Here is a 16670-nt window from a genome sequence, read left to right as displayed (position 1 = left end):
ACCCAATTATTTACATATAATATATGATGACGCTTGATTTCCAAAATTGTACACCATATACACTGGTTTACATTTAACTCTATATATACATCTATGCTATATTAGCCACTATATACTTACCTATATAAGAATACAAATTCCGTGATAGTACTATGTAGTCAATCTACATTCAGGTCCACGTGGAGGGGTGTATGTGACAGCGGCCAATTGCCAATAAAATATTTATTTTACTTTTATGAAATCGAGAGAGTTTTCCTTATTTGTGGGTAGTTTGTTGTTTATTAGATTGGGTGGTACATTTTATTAAGCTTTATTTAAACCAGATAACCAACCTTTATTCGACTGTTAGCTACTTGAAATAACTTATAGATTATCTTTAGGTAATATAGATAGCTCTTTCATGACTAATGTCTATCCATCAAAAATATAATTTATTTTTCAGTTAATAATGCCACATTACATGCCACGAATGAATAGCGGGCACAAAATATGGTAATATTTCATGGTCAAAATAAATGTCCGTTATAATAAACATTTTGCATCCATTTAACAGCATATAGAGGTAATATAGAGAGAAATTCTCTAACTCATTTTATTTATTTATTTATTGCACGCCTCATAAGCGAAGCGTTGAGGTGGGTACTACTGTCACTTCGCGCAAAACATCTGATTTTTCAAACTTAAAATGTCTTTATGTATCATACATTGCACTTGTAAGATAATACATACACACACATATTAAGAAAAAACACTATTTTTAACGTTCATGATATTTTTGATGTCATTTTTGTTATTTAAACTAGTTAAAAAACAGTTTAAAAAAGTTCTGTCTTGGACGTCCGTGTGTCTGTATGTGCGGATCCTTTTTCTTGTTAACACGATAGCGACCGAAATACTTTACTAATCGAGTCTTTTTTTTTCTCTTACGCTTGAGTATGCTCAGGAATAGAACCCTTTCATTTTTCAGGGTCTGATTCGATGTGGTTTAATTGTTATTAAATAAACAAAAATAATAATTAATAAATATTTATTAAAAAAAATTATGAGGCGTGCACTTTTGGATTTTCCAAATTATTTACAACTCTTTATTGCACAAACTAAAATATGACAAAAATAACATTAATACATAAGAAAGACATAGTTTGTACAAGAGGCAGCCTTATTCCTAAGCAGCAATCTCTACCAGGCAACCTGATGGAAAGGAAATGTATGAAGTTAGTACTCATTCATTGAACTAAAAAAAAATCTCCAAATATTTCACACAAAATTTTACTTCAAACCACGGAAATTTACAAAATTACGATTACCACATCGCAATACAAATTTACATTTAAATTAGCACACATGAAACGCGATGGATTATCAGCAAATAGCAGCAAATTACATAACTGTTTGCTAATAACAGAGATTTAGCGATGAATCTAACATGAATTCTCAATCGTGTAATGTTTGTTCCATGTATATCTGTAGCACAGATAATGTAAAACTACACATATACAGTATATATGTAGTAACATAGCAATCATTAAGTAACGAAATTAATTAAATTATCGTAAGTTAAGAATACTTTCAAATCCTTTTATTACTCCGAATGCGACAAAAGCGTTTTTTAAACTACCTACCTCTATTGTACTTTAAAATCAGAAAAATAATAGGTTGATAAAAAGTATTAGGTATTATTGCACCTAAAATTGATAAAATTACACATAGAGCCGATTTAGAGTCAAGCGTACTTAAAATACCTATCTACGTCTTTATTTTTAAAGTATTTGAAGGAAAAGTCTGTAGGTTATCAGCTTTACAAGTTTCGTCATTGTCCAGCGCATAATGAGCAATAAAATTATGAATTATCCGTCTCACAAGATAATGCGACAAATTTATTAAATTATTATCCTACTATCATCACCAGTCCTTGTAAAGTTACAATTAAATTCTTATCTGCAAGTCGGTATGCATAATTCTTGTAAATTCGTTCAAAGTCAAACATTTATTTATTCAATTAGACTTCTTATAAAAGCACTTTTGAATCGTCCATTTACCACCGTTTCGGAAAGCAGTATCTATGGAGAAGAACTGGCAGGAAACTCCATAGTTGCTCTTTGAAAATCATGTCAATATTACAATTTAATTTTACATGTAACTACATAATATATGCCAAAGAACTGTCCTAAATAAATAAGTCTAGTCTTACTGCTTTTAAATTGTAGCAAACAGTAATAAACAGAAAAATAAGATGTCCCATTACGCACGTGGAGGCACAGATAAGATAAAATTACGCAGATTATTAGATTATACCCATATACATCTTGTTATCAGAATATCTGAAGATATAATGATTAGAACTACTTAGACATCATCCGAGGAGATAATTAGACATATTGTTTGAATCCTACTATAAACCTACGCTACGTACCCTACCTTCGTCACAGAATCCATACTAATATTATAAATGCGAAAGTAACTCTGTCTGTCTGTCTGTTACTCAATCACGCCTTAACTACTGAACCAATTTGCATGAAATTTGGTATAGAGATATTTTGATACCCGAGAAAGGACATAGGATAGGTTTTATCCAGGAAATCCTACGGGAACAGGTTTTTCTTTGAAAACGCGGGCGAAGCCGCGGGCGGAAAGCTAGTAATATATAGATAAGTCACAGAATAATATCTAATAGTACAGGTACTACGTCTAGGTTTATTGATAAAGGAATATTGACATTGAATTTTGAATTATTAACTATGTTAATGATACGACTACAGAATTTAAATAAATATTTTTTTTATATTTGACAAAATTAAAAAGTTTTAATTAAAAATGGAATATTCAATTGTCCTCCAACGTTATGTGAATTTTCTATCAATCTCTTTAATTTATTTTAAACAGCTATTTATCTTTAAAAATGACTTATTCGCTATATTACGAAAACGTGAGTTCTCAAAAGCACTCGTGTTATTTGTTCCACTCGTAATAAAAACAGATGGAAATAAATTTATTGCATAACTGATATTATTGATACTCGCTTCTGCGTAGTAAATTATATAAATGAAAATGCGGTTGTAAAAATAAGCTTTTATAGGAATTACGTATTGAATGCTCGTAAAGAATGTCAATATTATTATTTTGAGACTATGGTAAGGTAAAGAATGTTTTATAGGAAAGTTTTTAATTTTTCTTGAGTAAAAAAACTTTTATATGGATTTTATAACACACTAGCTTCCGCCCACGACTTTGTACGTGCATCCCCGTTTTTCCCCGTTCCCGCAAGAATTTCGGAAAATCCTTTCTTAGCGGATGCTTACGTCCTAACATCTACCTGCATGCCAAATTTCAGCCCGATACGTCCAGTGGTTTGGGCTGTGCGTTGATAGATCACTATATCAGTCACCTTTGAGTTTTATATATTATATAGATTAAATTAATAAGAAGAGCAATAGCAGCCTATTCCGAGATTTAATTTATAAATAACTGAAAAATTACTAAGGATACGATAGGATAAGATATTATTAAGGATACGTGTATAATCTTTATTTTATAGATAACTTTCCTCCATTCAAATCTCCCGTCAGAAAACCCATATTATCAAATAGAATATAATATCACAATTTAATTCCAGTAATATATTTGTACTAGCGGTCCGCCCCGGCTTCGCCCGTGGTACATATTTACGTTTTCTCTACATAAAAACCATCCTCGTACTTCAAGGAATATAATAAAAAAAGAATTATCGAAATCGGTTCAGCCGTTCTCGAGTTATGCGCTTACCAACAAATTTTGCGATTCATTTCTATATATAAGATAGGTACCTAAAAGAAAACGTTAAGCAATTATCATGAACGTTGTTAAAACATAAAACAGAACCAGATTTTCCAACATTCCTTCATTTCCTTTTTGGATCATATCGAGAAAAGCTTGCTTTTACGTAATGAAAACTCGCCTGTGTTCTTTCTCTTTGTAAAATAAAACCTAACCGGTTAGTTGTACAACTTTTGAAACAAATGTTTGCTAATTAAATTGTTATCCTTCAGATTTCATTAATTAAATTATTTAACAGAATAGAAAATTGCTTTGAAATCGTTGAACAAGAAATCTCAAGTTAAACAAAGACAAATATAAAGAACGCAAGTTTTAGGATTTATGATTTGCTTTACAAGTAAAATTATCTTAAAAAGTTTGTAAATAAATATGTACCAACCCAATTTTATATTTTTTTATATCTTTTCATTCGAATCATATTTAGAAATCACGTTTCAAAAATTATTTTTAAATTGACTTTGTTAATAATCTTTCAAAACTACTATAGTAGAATCGACGCTAAATTATACAAACAGATTCTTAATTGAAACGACCATAATTAATCACACCTATCTAATAGATTGGTGTTAATTTTTTATGTCCCATCAAATATAATGTGTTGTAGCGTCACCTGATGGCAATTAATCAAATGGCTAATAGCCAAGCTTCATTTGAGAACATAATATAGGACAGGATATTATAAAATTCGGAAGTTTTTTAGCTATTTTGATAATGTTGATTGATATACTATAATGTTGATTCCAGAAAAACAAAGACATTAAAATTCGTGAAAAAGCGAGCAATTATATCTAAACAGAGAAAGTAGAGTAGTATAACATAGCCTTTAGAAAGTTAAGTAAAGTAGAATACATATTACATGCTTTACTGTAAATAATCTTTTTGTACATGTAGATTCATTAAGAGACTTTAGTATGAAAAATTATCGTGTCTCAGTGCTTGTAACCAAACTCCTTCGCAACGCGTTGACCGATTTTTATTAAAATTTTCCAGCTAGCTGGACACATTTTGTATTCAATTTTTAAAAGCATCAATTTCTAAAAATTCAATTCAATTTTTAAAAAATAAATATAACATATGTTTTAATTGTTACCTTTACTAATATATATATGTTTGTTTTGTTTCAGGTACTTATTCCCCTGACGAAAGCGTCTGTAGATTATAGAAAATTCACGAATATAAATAAAACCAGCTTTAAGCTTATATTATAATTAAATGTTGTAGACATGTGAATAATTAGTGTACATTTTATTATACGTAATAAATTATAATAGTATTCGCATATAGATATGTATATATGTACTTAAATTGTTAAAAGAAAAGAATCAACATCAATTATGTTCGTCAGAACTTGAGCCCATTGATGTAAATGCTTTTCTAGTAATAATTGTAATGTTATGTAATTTTTGTGTATTTTTGTAACTGTAACAGAGTTATTAGGAAATATTGTCAATGAAAGGTAATATTATGTGCAATTTGATGTTCAAATAAAGTGTAACTAAGTTATTTGTTGTTTTATTTAAAACTGTGTTTGTTGAACAATAACCATAGTTATATTGAAACTAAACCTTACCTTTGGAAGAAACCTTATCACTTCTAAAAAAAATATTTAAAGTACTTATTATTAATTTTGGTTTTGAAGACCTACAAATAGTTCACAATAAAATTCATTATCTGCATAAAATAAGTACCTATATAGTATGTGATACAGAATGAACTAAAAGCGGACGATGCGGGGGCACGAAGCTAGTATAAAATGAAATTGTATCTATAAATCTTTACAGTCCCCAGTGCAGGAAGTTATCCTCGGAACGAACAAATATAAGATATTGCAATTCGATTGCAGTTTCACACCGTGCGATAGGGACAGCGATATGTGGAACTTTGTGTATCTTTTCTTTTAAAGTTTATTATAGACTAGCTGTGCCCTGCGGTTTTACCCCTATAACCTTCCTCGACAAATGGACTATCACCGAAAGTATTTTTCAACCTGAGATTAGCGCGTTCAAACAAACAAATTCTTCAGCTTTATAATATTAGTATAGGAAATGCAACGTACCAATGCACAGTATTATTGTTTTTATCAATGAAGTTGAAACATAACTAGTTTCATTTCATAAAAACAATGTAAATCATATCAAACGTATTACAAACAGCTGGGGTTGTTGAAAATTTGAGAACATTTAATTCTATTTCGTAAAATATTAACTTTCGTTACAATATTCACAACTTAAAAGGGGGTTTCGTGATTCGTGAACATAAATCCTACTAATATTATAAATGCAAAAGTAACTCTGTATGTCGGTCTGTCTGTTACGCTTTCCCGCTTAAACCTCTCAACCGATTTTGATGTAATTTGACACAATCTTTAGACCCTGAGAAAGAACATAGGCTACCTTTTATCAAAACAACACGCGGGCGAAGTCGCGGGCGGAAGCTAGTAAGATATAATTTTGAACACGTCATATGTTATTGTAAAGCAGTTGTAGAGATAAAATGCAATCAAAAAATATTTTGACAATAATACGAATAAAAAGGATTCTTGAAGATGCAATTTGTCAATAAGTAATTCTGTGTGGAATTCCTTACTTCTGAATGATGCAAACATGATGCATTAAGCATCCATAAATAATGCAATCTCAACCTCATATGCGTAGCTGAAGAAGCATCATGGTGGTATAATTAACATGCTCTGCAAAGACAAATTAAACATATAACATGAGCCATGAAATTGTAGTTTAACATATTAACTGCTCACTTAACCCGAGGTTAGCCGCAAACTAGGGAATTTACGTAAGTGCATCTTGCAATATACGTCAAAATGTCTGCTTCGACGAGTTCTGTTTAAGTGCAGTTTTATTAGAGTTACGCTAAACATAAAATGCGTGATAAATACTGAAAGAGTCCGCCTTGACCCGTATTTAAATGGGTATAAAGTTTTGCATTTCTAATGGCAGGGATACACGAGGAATAACTGATCTGTGCCTATGCTCAGAATCTATGAATAAATCTAATCGAATTGTATTATACAGGAAACTTTAAAAATATATTCGTCATTTTGTTAAAGGAATGGAAACAAGACTTTTCAGCATATACATATCTTTCTTATCAATCAACACTGCCCTGTTAGTTCACTGTTTTCTTTTAATTCAAGAGCATAATGCTGAAATGTGTTGATTGCATGACTATTTTCGTTTATTAAGACTTTTCAAACACATATTATAAAACTATATTTTATACATGCGGCGTGCGATATAGCGCAGAACTAATGACTTATATTTCTACGAGTGTCTGATAGTTATAATTGCTTCTGTTCTGAAAATAATTTCAAGGTTATAAAATTAGATACTTTCGTATAATCAAGAGCACACAAGAGTCTTTATTTGCTAGATCACTTCACTCTAATCGCCAATGAATGAAATAATCGAGTAGAAAATTTAATCGACTACCTATCTTTAGTTATACAGTATACACACTAGGACACAATGATAATATTTTCTAGATACCAATTTTCATGACGACAAAACAAATCCCTTGAACCCAAACACCCATTGTAGTATATTATACTAAAGTCAATTTAATTCGACGATGTATCGTTTCAAAGTTTTCAGGGGTTTGCTTTGATGTATTCCATCGTCGGTCGAACGACTTTCCAAGGACCATCTCAAATACAATGATTGGGCTACTTAATAGCAGCAAACAATATTGCTAACCAAATAAGCGGTTAACCTTGGAAGAGCTGAGCTATTTGGTACATCTTGATGTATAGATTATATTCTTTGTTATAAGTGTATTGTTAGTTAGTGCAGTGAATAGTTATGAATTAAGTAATGCGTCGAATCTATTCTAACCCCAAGGGAAGGAAATAATTATTATGTACTGTAATGTATAACATGTTTATGGAATGTGTTTAATTTTAACAGATAGGTATCTAGTTGTTGCCAGCCAACCCTAATACTTTTTCCAAATATTATTGTCTTTCTGTTTCTGTAAGTACACAATTAATAAGCTGCTTAAAATTTATAAACAGGCACTTTTATGTTAATTATTTGAATAGACATCACGCGTACTTTTCAACGATATGTAGACACAAAGCAACATTTAAACAGTTTTAGTGGTGAACTTCATACAACTAAATTAAACTAGCACAAATTGTGACTAGCGGGTTAGTTATTTCAACAGATTATTTCGTTTTCATGTATTTATAATTTACTACTATTACCATAATGGTCGGCGATGATTGAATTATTATCACTCTATTCTATGTGAGACTATCGATAGAGTGAGTACCTACGCTAACGACTCTACATTCTACGACCTACTGCATGTATTACAAGGATTTCGAGATATCTGAATTACCATTAAAAAAATCTAAATATAATCGCAAAGTAAGTTGTAATCACATGTCGATGATAAAACAATTAATTATATGTTAACAAGTTTATAAATTATTGTACTTTTTTTTGTTTATTATCCTTGAACAAAATAAAATTCCCGGCTACTTGAAGGACCTACGAATCATGTAATAGGGCGTATTCAGAAAGAAAGCTTGAAACTTATAAGCGCTTATCGGCGCTTGTCATGTTCATATATTTTCCTGCGCGGGTTACCAGCACTGACAAGCGCCGATAACCGCTTATAAGTTTCAAGCTTTCTTTCTGAATACGCCCTTAGAATACAGACAATTCAATAATACCAACGTTTAAACACGTGTCAGTTCTAAGCGGTATTACTGTCCGTTCCCAATTAAAGTCTAATTGACTTGACAAGACAAACAACTTAAAATTCCAAACTAAAATAAAACAGCAAGGTATCTCCTCGTCAAATTGTCCAAATACAGTGAAATTTGGATGGCCCTTAATTAATTAAGACTGACGTTTTGGCCGGAGTCATTAGTCTAATAACGTTGACTAATTACTACCATGATTGCTGCAATTAGTCTGCCGATATAGGCTGAAGATTTTTACGAACCCTCAATTTTAAGAAAAGGGGCTAGGTTATTAATGGGGGATAAAGCTTGGGTATTTATTGGTAAATACTGTGGTGAGACATTAATTAATTTTAATATTTCATGAGATCTTCAATGCATAAATGGTAGGTATGTTGAAAATTAATATTTGACAAAATTAATATTGATTGATCATAAAAACGAAGCAAATTTTTATCAAAGCAGTCCAAGCGGATGATACCGATATTTTAATCTCGACTACTTAAGTAATTAAGTTTTTTTAACATAAATGTCGCCTTAATTACTCTGTATGATAGACTTATAAGATAATAGGTACTTACAACGTTACAATGGTTTTTATATCGATATGAAAGTAAGACCATACTTTTATGTATTCTGTGGTAAGACATAAGATACGAATCCGCCTTAATTTTAATTAATTTATACGAACCTTTCTACATATTTTAAGCTATAATAAAACAAAATTAAAGTTAAATTAATATTTAACTTAAAAATGAATTGCAATGCATTTCGAAGACTCTATTTAAATATTTAATAACAGACTAAATTAATTCCAGTATAAATATATATATATATATAGTAAACCTTTAAGCGGAAAAGTTTCATGATTAAAATCCTCTTTCTCGAACAATCCTTGGACTTTATTCGTAAAATTGAAACAAAGAACGCGGCACCACAGATTATATAAAATAGAACAGACACAAAAACATTCTCCCGCCTTTTTTTTCGTTTTAAAATAATATTAGAGAACGAGCTATGAATACGTAATCATGTGTGAAAACAGTTGGTAGATAGCTCGGAAAATTTTGATTGTTTTTTTTTTCTGTGTTTGTTCTTAATTTACATAGCTTATAAATTACTTTGTAATAAGGATCTAGGTCATATGAAAAATGTATACGAAAATTATGTAAATAAGTTACATGTTTTAATTTCTAACCAAATTGCAAATGGCGAGTATGTTTTTAAATTAAATTTTAAAGTTTTGAGTAGTTTATTGATTGAAAATTTAGTTACTGTCATCTTAGTAAATATGTTTAGGTAATAATGTGAAGGCATAATGTTACGAATTGTAGTTAAGGTTATATGTATATAGATAGATGACACTAAAGATTTGTTATTTTCCCAACTAGATTATTTTCAGTTCGGCCGTAATATTTAAACATTAATGTTCACCATTGTACGTAAGCAAAAACTTCTAGAAAACAAATGTATATTAACAAGAGAAGAACTACGACACCTCTGCGGCTCCTTACTTTAATGTACTAAACAAAGCATCGTTTTAATAGCACCTAAGTATATTTATAGAGTATACAATTTCCTTTTAATACACTCCTGAGACAAATTTTGGTCGTAAGTGGCTAATTAGCTGGCTTTGATTACGTGGGTCACGAAACCGTGGGTAATAATGTAGTTGAAGATAAATTTACTCAAACCAAAACTGCCTACCTAACTTCATAAGGATATACGAATTTAGAGTCAATGATATTATTATAAGTAAAAAGTAGGGTATATAAGTTGGTCGCGGAAGAATTCTAACAAATAGGTACCCGCGGCCCCATCATTAAAGCGGCTCGACGGAACACATTGGGGTTTTAGTCGGTAAGAATCCGACATAACCCACGGCTCCTTCCCCGGGGGCCGTGGGTATCCTTGGAAGATTTCCCCACTATAAAAAAAGGGTATATAAGTTACCAACACAACATTCGATCTTCAACAACGGTATAACAACGCACACACGATTAGACGTCAAAGTCACCCAGAGCGATAATAACCTATCTTCACCTTTTTACATATTATCTTACTAGATTTCCGCCCGCGGCTTCGCCCGCGTTTTCAAAGGAAAACCCGCATAGTTCCCGTTCTCATGCGATTTCCGGGATAAAACCTATCCTATGTGTTAATCCAAGTTACCCTCTATATGTGTGCTAAATTTCATTGTAATCGGTTCAGTAGTATTTGCGTGAAAGAGTAACAAACACACACACACACACACACACATCCTCACAAACTTTCGCATTTATAATATTAGTAGGATTTAGAAATCATTTAAGATAGGAAAAATAGTATTAACATCGAAGCAAAAGCTATATTCAAATAACAAAGTTAGGTCTTACCTCTGTAATTTTATAAAAAATCATTTAACGATCATGAAAGCTCTATAAAAGAGAAAAAAATATACAGACTGATTTTGCACCTGAGCAACATATGACATGTTTCATGTCTCAGATTAAAAAAGAAATGAAGCGTTTATCAAAAGAAACTCATTGAATCGTACATAAAATATGTTACATTGTGAGTATTCCAAACCAAGATTTATATTTATTTCAAATCTTATTTTGTTAGATGTCGGTACAAAATATCGAATATATACGATATAACGTTACGTCAAAACCAGAAATTTTTATTGTATGCGCTATATAAATGTTCAGGTGGTTTAAAAAATATACTAGACTAGCTGTGCTGTGCGGTTTTACCCGCATTGCTCCGCTTCTGTTGGTCTTAGCGTGATTAGCGTGATGTTGGTCTTAGCCTTATAGCCTTCCTCGATAAAAGGGCTATCTAACACCGAAATAAATCGTACCAGTAGTGCCTGAGATTAGCGCGTTCAAACAAACAAACTTCAGCTTTATAATATTAGTATAGATAGTATAGATTTCACTATACACGCTGCTACATGACGACCTTGCCACTTAAACTATATTTTGGTATGGAAAATAATAAAAGAATTCGATCCGCATACCTATTGCAACACTGCATCGAAAATATCTCATACGACTCCACTATATTTTTGTTGGCCCTTTGAAACGTGACCGAGTTACATCGTGACGAGCGTTGGGAATGTGCTATATTTTTCATCAAAAAATCAAGAATGGTCTATGCATTTTTTGGTGTACAGTTGATTATAATATGATTTATTGGTAAAGGAAAGGCGGATTATTTCAAAGAGAGGATCAGGTTTTTATCCGTATATATCTTGATTTTATCATAATCCTAATTTTTTTTCAGTAGCAGTGTGCCTTTTTATTTCAATACGTGTCGAAATTACAAGTACAAACTCACCCTAAATTATTTTTATTTGCCGCAGTACCTACCACGGGTATCTACTACTCTAGAATAGCTTATAATTCTCTACGTCTATCTTATGAGAATCCGTAGCACCTTGCAATGATTTAATGCGTATGCCATGTTGTTGTGATATAATAGCATCCAACGTGATATTCTATACTGGATTTAATTATTAATAAACAGGAATAAACCCTTAAGCGCGTCACACACGGTGAAGATACTATAATATTTTATGTTAAGATTCTCTAATATAAAATATTACAATATCTTAAGGTATCCGGTATCAGCGTTCTGACCATCATTTTTCTTTTTGTCTTTGCGTACTAAGACCCCTGTAGAACCGCCATCCTGTTACAAATGACCCGAAACACTGTCACAAAATTTCTGACAAAAAATATTATAGTATCTTCACCGTGTGTGACGCGCTTTATACGCAAGCTTAATGAGGATGTCATTTAATACTATCGATTTTGCGAAACGCTCGTTATATAGCGTTGTATAATCTGTGACGTTAAATTGATTTATTCATGTTACGAGTTCAAGGGTTAATTTTTTCGGGGTTTTAGATAGATAGGATTTTAAACGAAAATTAAAATTTGATTATTTTCAAATTTAACCAATTGAAAACAGGATTAATTATAATTATTATGATGATTAGTTACTGATACTGAGTGATATAATTAAAATAAACAGCCACGAATTCAATAATTCAATTCTCACAAACGAAAAGTTGACTTCATATTGACCTTTTCAAATTGGACCGTTAAATTTATACGTGTTACATAAATTGGTTTTCAAAGTGAAGATTCATAATTTTAGAAGCCAAATAACTAACCGGTCAGACGTCAAGAGACAACTACGTAGGCTATTTACATGTAATAACATCGTAGGAAAGTCAAAACTGTATATTGAATATTTTTTTTTAAAGAATAATATTATATAAGGGCGTGATTTATAATCGATATTGAAGATAATTTTTGTCTGTTTGTATGTATGTATGGCCCTGTTAAACTCAAAAATTACTGCATGGATTTACTTAAAATTTGGTACAGACCTGAAAAAGGACATAGGATAGGTTTTATCCCGGTAATTCCACGGGAACGGGAACCATGCGGGTTTGTCTTTTAATACGCGGGTGAAGCCGCTGGAGAAAAGCTAGTTTTAATATGAAACCGTTGATCTCTCATTATTCTGAACTGAAACTCAAATAAAACAGCAATTAACTGAAGCTACATGAACGTGATGATCGTAAAATTGTGTAATTGATTGAGATATTTTATCGGTTATTTGCAACGGTTTAAATTTCACTCACAATTTGTGTAATGTGAATAAATATCTGCTTTTCGTATAATTTTGACGTGCGAGTCAATTAATTTTTTGTTACAATTGGAAAAATGTCGATAACTAAACTATATTATAAAGAGAATTGGGAAGCAGCTATTATCTAAATTTCTTCGCAGAAAATTTTAAATCCATGCATTACTATTAACAACTAGCGCTCCGACCCAGCTTCACCCGTAGTACATGTTCACGTTTTCTGTCCATGAGAACATTCCTCGTACTTCAAGGAATATTATAAAAAATAATAAACGAAATCGGTTCAGCCATTCTCGAATTATCCGACATATTACCAACACATTCTGCGATTCATTTTATTATTACCTATAGATTATTATTATACATCAAAAGCACTCAAAAACGACACGATATCGAAAAACATCGATCGCTTACTTAGTCGCCAATAGCCAACAAGTACAAACATGAACAGTTTCCATACCTAATAAGCGTCTCTGGTTCTCTCTAAAGGAAACCCAGAGGCTATAATTTATCCTTTACGTAATTAATATTACGTCCGCTAAGTTCATTTTTATTTTTCCGCCATGATTTCTCATGGGTGCTACGAAAAACCGTTTTTTCACCAACTTGCAGTCGAATCTAAATGAGGCACGAATTTGGTAATCAATTTTTGTTTACAATTGTTTGTAATCAACATAAACTCGTGCATTTCGTAAATAGGTCAGTTTTTTATGCTTTGGGGGATTGTGTAGATATTTGTGATAAATAAGTGAAGAATTATTATTAAGTACCTATTACGTAGCGGCAGTTTATTTCTACAAAATATGCTCTATACTTAGCTGAAAAAAAAATTGTTTTTTTGTCTTTACGTAGGTAATATTATAACTGTTTATATGTAAGTAGCTATATACATTGGTAATCTACGAAAAATAGATTTTTTTCAAACACATAAATTATACATATTTCGTCAAAATATATTTTAACCACAGATTTTAACCAACTCAGGTAGATTTAAATATAGCAACAAAGGCATAAAAGATAATTCCTCTTTATCGGCAAGAAATCGGTAAAGGATAAAATATTTTGCGAGCTTTATGAATTATGAATAGAAAGATAAACTGAATCAGTCTGAAGCGTATAAATGCGCTAAATATAACCTGATGGCTGATTTTATTTACTTAGATGTAGATTTCAAACGATTTAAGATAGAAAATGCCATTGTTAACGCTTAAAAAGAGAATTCAAGGAATTCTTAAAACTAGTAAAATACAAAAATAAACAGACAACGTTCAAAGAACTAATATAATTGTAACACAGAAGAGTCAACCAAGAGTCAACTCCAAAGTATTAAATCGTATCCATGGCAACCGACAAATGGTTAGTGGTTATATAATCATGTGAATGACGTAGGGTTACGTGTAGGAATCTGAAATAAGCGTGTATTAGGAATTCAAAATTTACTGGTCACTCCACATGATGGGCAGCATTGGCCCAATAAATGATCGTCGATATTTGACATCACTGCGAATACAATGATGGCCGATCATAGACATTTAGGCCCTCTACTCTCTATCTCTATCCGCCCAACGTTGCCCATTGTGTAAAGGGACCATAATAACCTTTGCCACAGCACTGACCAATAAACTTAATAGTTCGTCAGGAGCCAAGACAGCTATTAAATATTTTATCACATACTTTTGTTTCATAATTTGAGTGATAGAGACAAAACTGTTATAGAGTAAACTGTCGGTCGGATAAAATATTTTATAAATGAGGCCCTTTCAATTTAAATCGTAAACGTGATTAACAAGGTATCTTAAAATGACATTATGTAATGATATGTGAACATAATGTCAACATGTGTGTTTGTATGTCAGTCACGCGAATAGACGGACAAATGATTGTATTTGATTATCATGATATCACACGATTCGTAATAATGTAATTAGTGCTGGATAATACACAACTTCCTATCATGTGATTTTGATTTATGACATATCGCAAACATTATTATAGATTGATAGGAAATGTGTAAATCACTACTTAGTAAACAAAGTCTCTGTCTCTATCCCTATGTAGATATGCTTAAATCTTTCATGCTACGCAACGGATTTTGATGCGTTTTTTTTTAATAGATAGAGCGATTCTCGAGGAAGGTTTTAGTATATAATTTATTAGGTTTTAGACAAAGCGGGCAAAGAACTATTTTTAAACACACACAGTGCTGCCAGCAACTTTGTGGCAACTCTAACTCATCTTGATTGAACTTTGTTACTAATCATGCTAAGACTTTACAACAATAACTTTACACATTGTAAATAGTCCATCATTTAAAAAAGTCCCAATTGTGCAAAAATGTAGATATTTTTAAACCGCTTTACTTTAGATAGTTTGGACAAAAATAAAATAGATATCTGTCTGGATTCTACGTTCCAATCATCTGAAATATTGAAAATTATTATCTGTAAAGTTATTTTGGGACATAATTGTACAAGCTTACCAATTTGACGAAGATTCTAAAATGTTAAATTATAGAGCTGATAATATACTAAAGCTGAATTATTTTTCAATTCAATACCTACATGTAGAGGTTTTTGGTCAAAATATTTATGAATTATATGTAACTTCAAAAAGGATCTTTTTTCTTTCTTAAATGATTTTGTATTATCGTTTTACTTTGATCCATCAGGCTTAAACTTACGAGAACAGTTAACCTATGTTTTTTTTTTATCAAACATAAGACCAATCTTATTAAAATGACAATTTACGTCCTCAATTTTGTTTGAATTAAAGGTAAAAACAAACATAACCTTAACATTAGAATGACAAAACCTACAAAGCGATTCTACGCTTTACTTTTATCTTTTAAGTCTTAATGATTATGAAAAAATACGAATTCGTATTAATAATTTATTAAACAAACATCACAAAACCTACCGCGCTCGTTACACAAATTCTTTGAAACATAATTCAAAAATGTATCAATGATAATTTCACTTGCAAAGCATTTCGTATCCTAAGGGCATATAAAAGTTTGCATTACATTTATCAAATATCAATGTTCTTTCTGAATTCCTTCATAATTCTTAAAAATACCACAATTTTCCGCATAATTTTCTTTAATAAAAGATACGCCACGTTTCTTACAATTTTCCTAATGTCATACAAAAATTAATTTTACAACCAAATCTTCCATTACAAAATAAATAATGAAACATTTTTATCCGTCTGTTGTGGAGAGAAATATCACATACAATTCCAGTTTATTCCTTTGATGTGAAGTTAATTAATGATAATGTCATATCTTGAGGGTTTTGTTGTTTTTATAAATATTTCTTTAACATAAAATTGTTTTTGAATTTAATATTTAAATCGAGTATCTTGTTATTCGTACACAATTCATAATTCATGTTTAAATAGCCTTGTTTATATTTTGATACTTTTATTAATAAATCTGATATATTTTTTGTTTGAATATTATTTTTGTGTTTTGTTTTTGATGCTATTTTTACATAAAATTTTCCATAAT

General features: G+C 31.0%; 1 protein-coding gene across 1 annotated transcript in view; it reads left to right on the top strand.

Moving 5' to 3' along the window:
* LOC149904199 (prolactin-releasing peptide receptor-like) overlaps nucleotides 1-5094 on the top strand; it is a 64168-nt gene extending 59074 nt beyond the window's left edge. The window contains exon 3 of the mRNA XM_090108105.1: nucleotides 4938-5094. The gene's annotated coding sequence lies outside the window, so the exon portion shown is untranslated. The remainder of the gene's footprint in view (nucleotides 1-4937) is intronic.
* Nucleotides 5095-16670: the final 11576 nt, after the last annotated feature.

This window comes from Colias eurytheme, chromosome 12, assembly GCF_061535395.1.
Source record: "Colias eurytheme isolate Ceu_HAF_F1 chromosome 12, ilColEury1 Martin Lab GWU primary, whole genome shotgun sequence".
Lineage (NCBI taxonomy): Eukaryota > Metazoa > Arthropoda > Insecta > Lepidoptera > Pieridae > Colias > Colias eurytheme.
The sequence above is the reverse complement of the archived record's forward strand: the minus strand, read 5'-3'. Positions and strand labels throughout refer to the sequence as shown.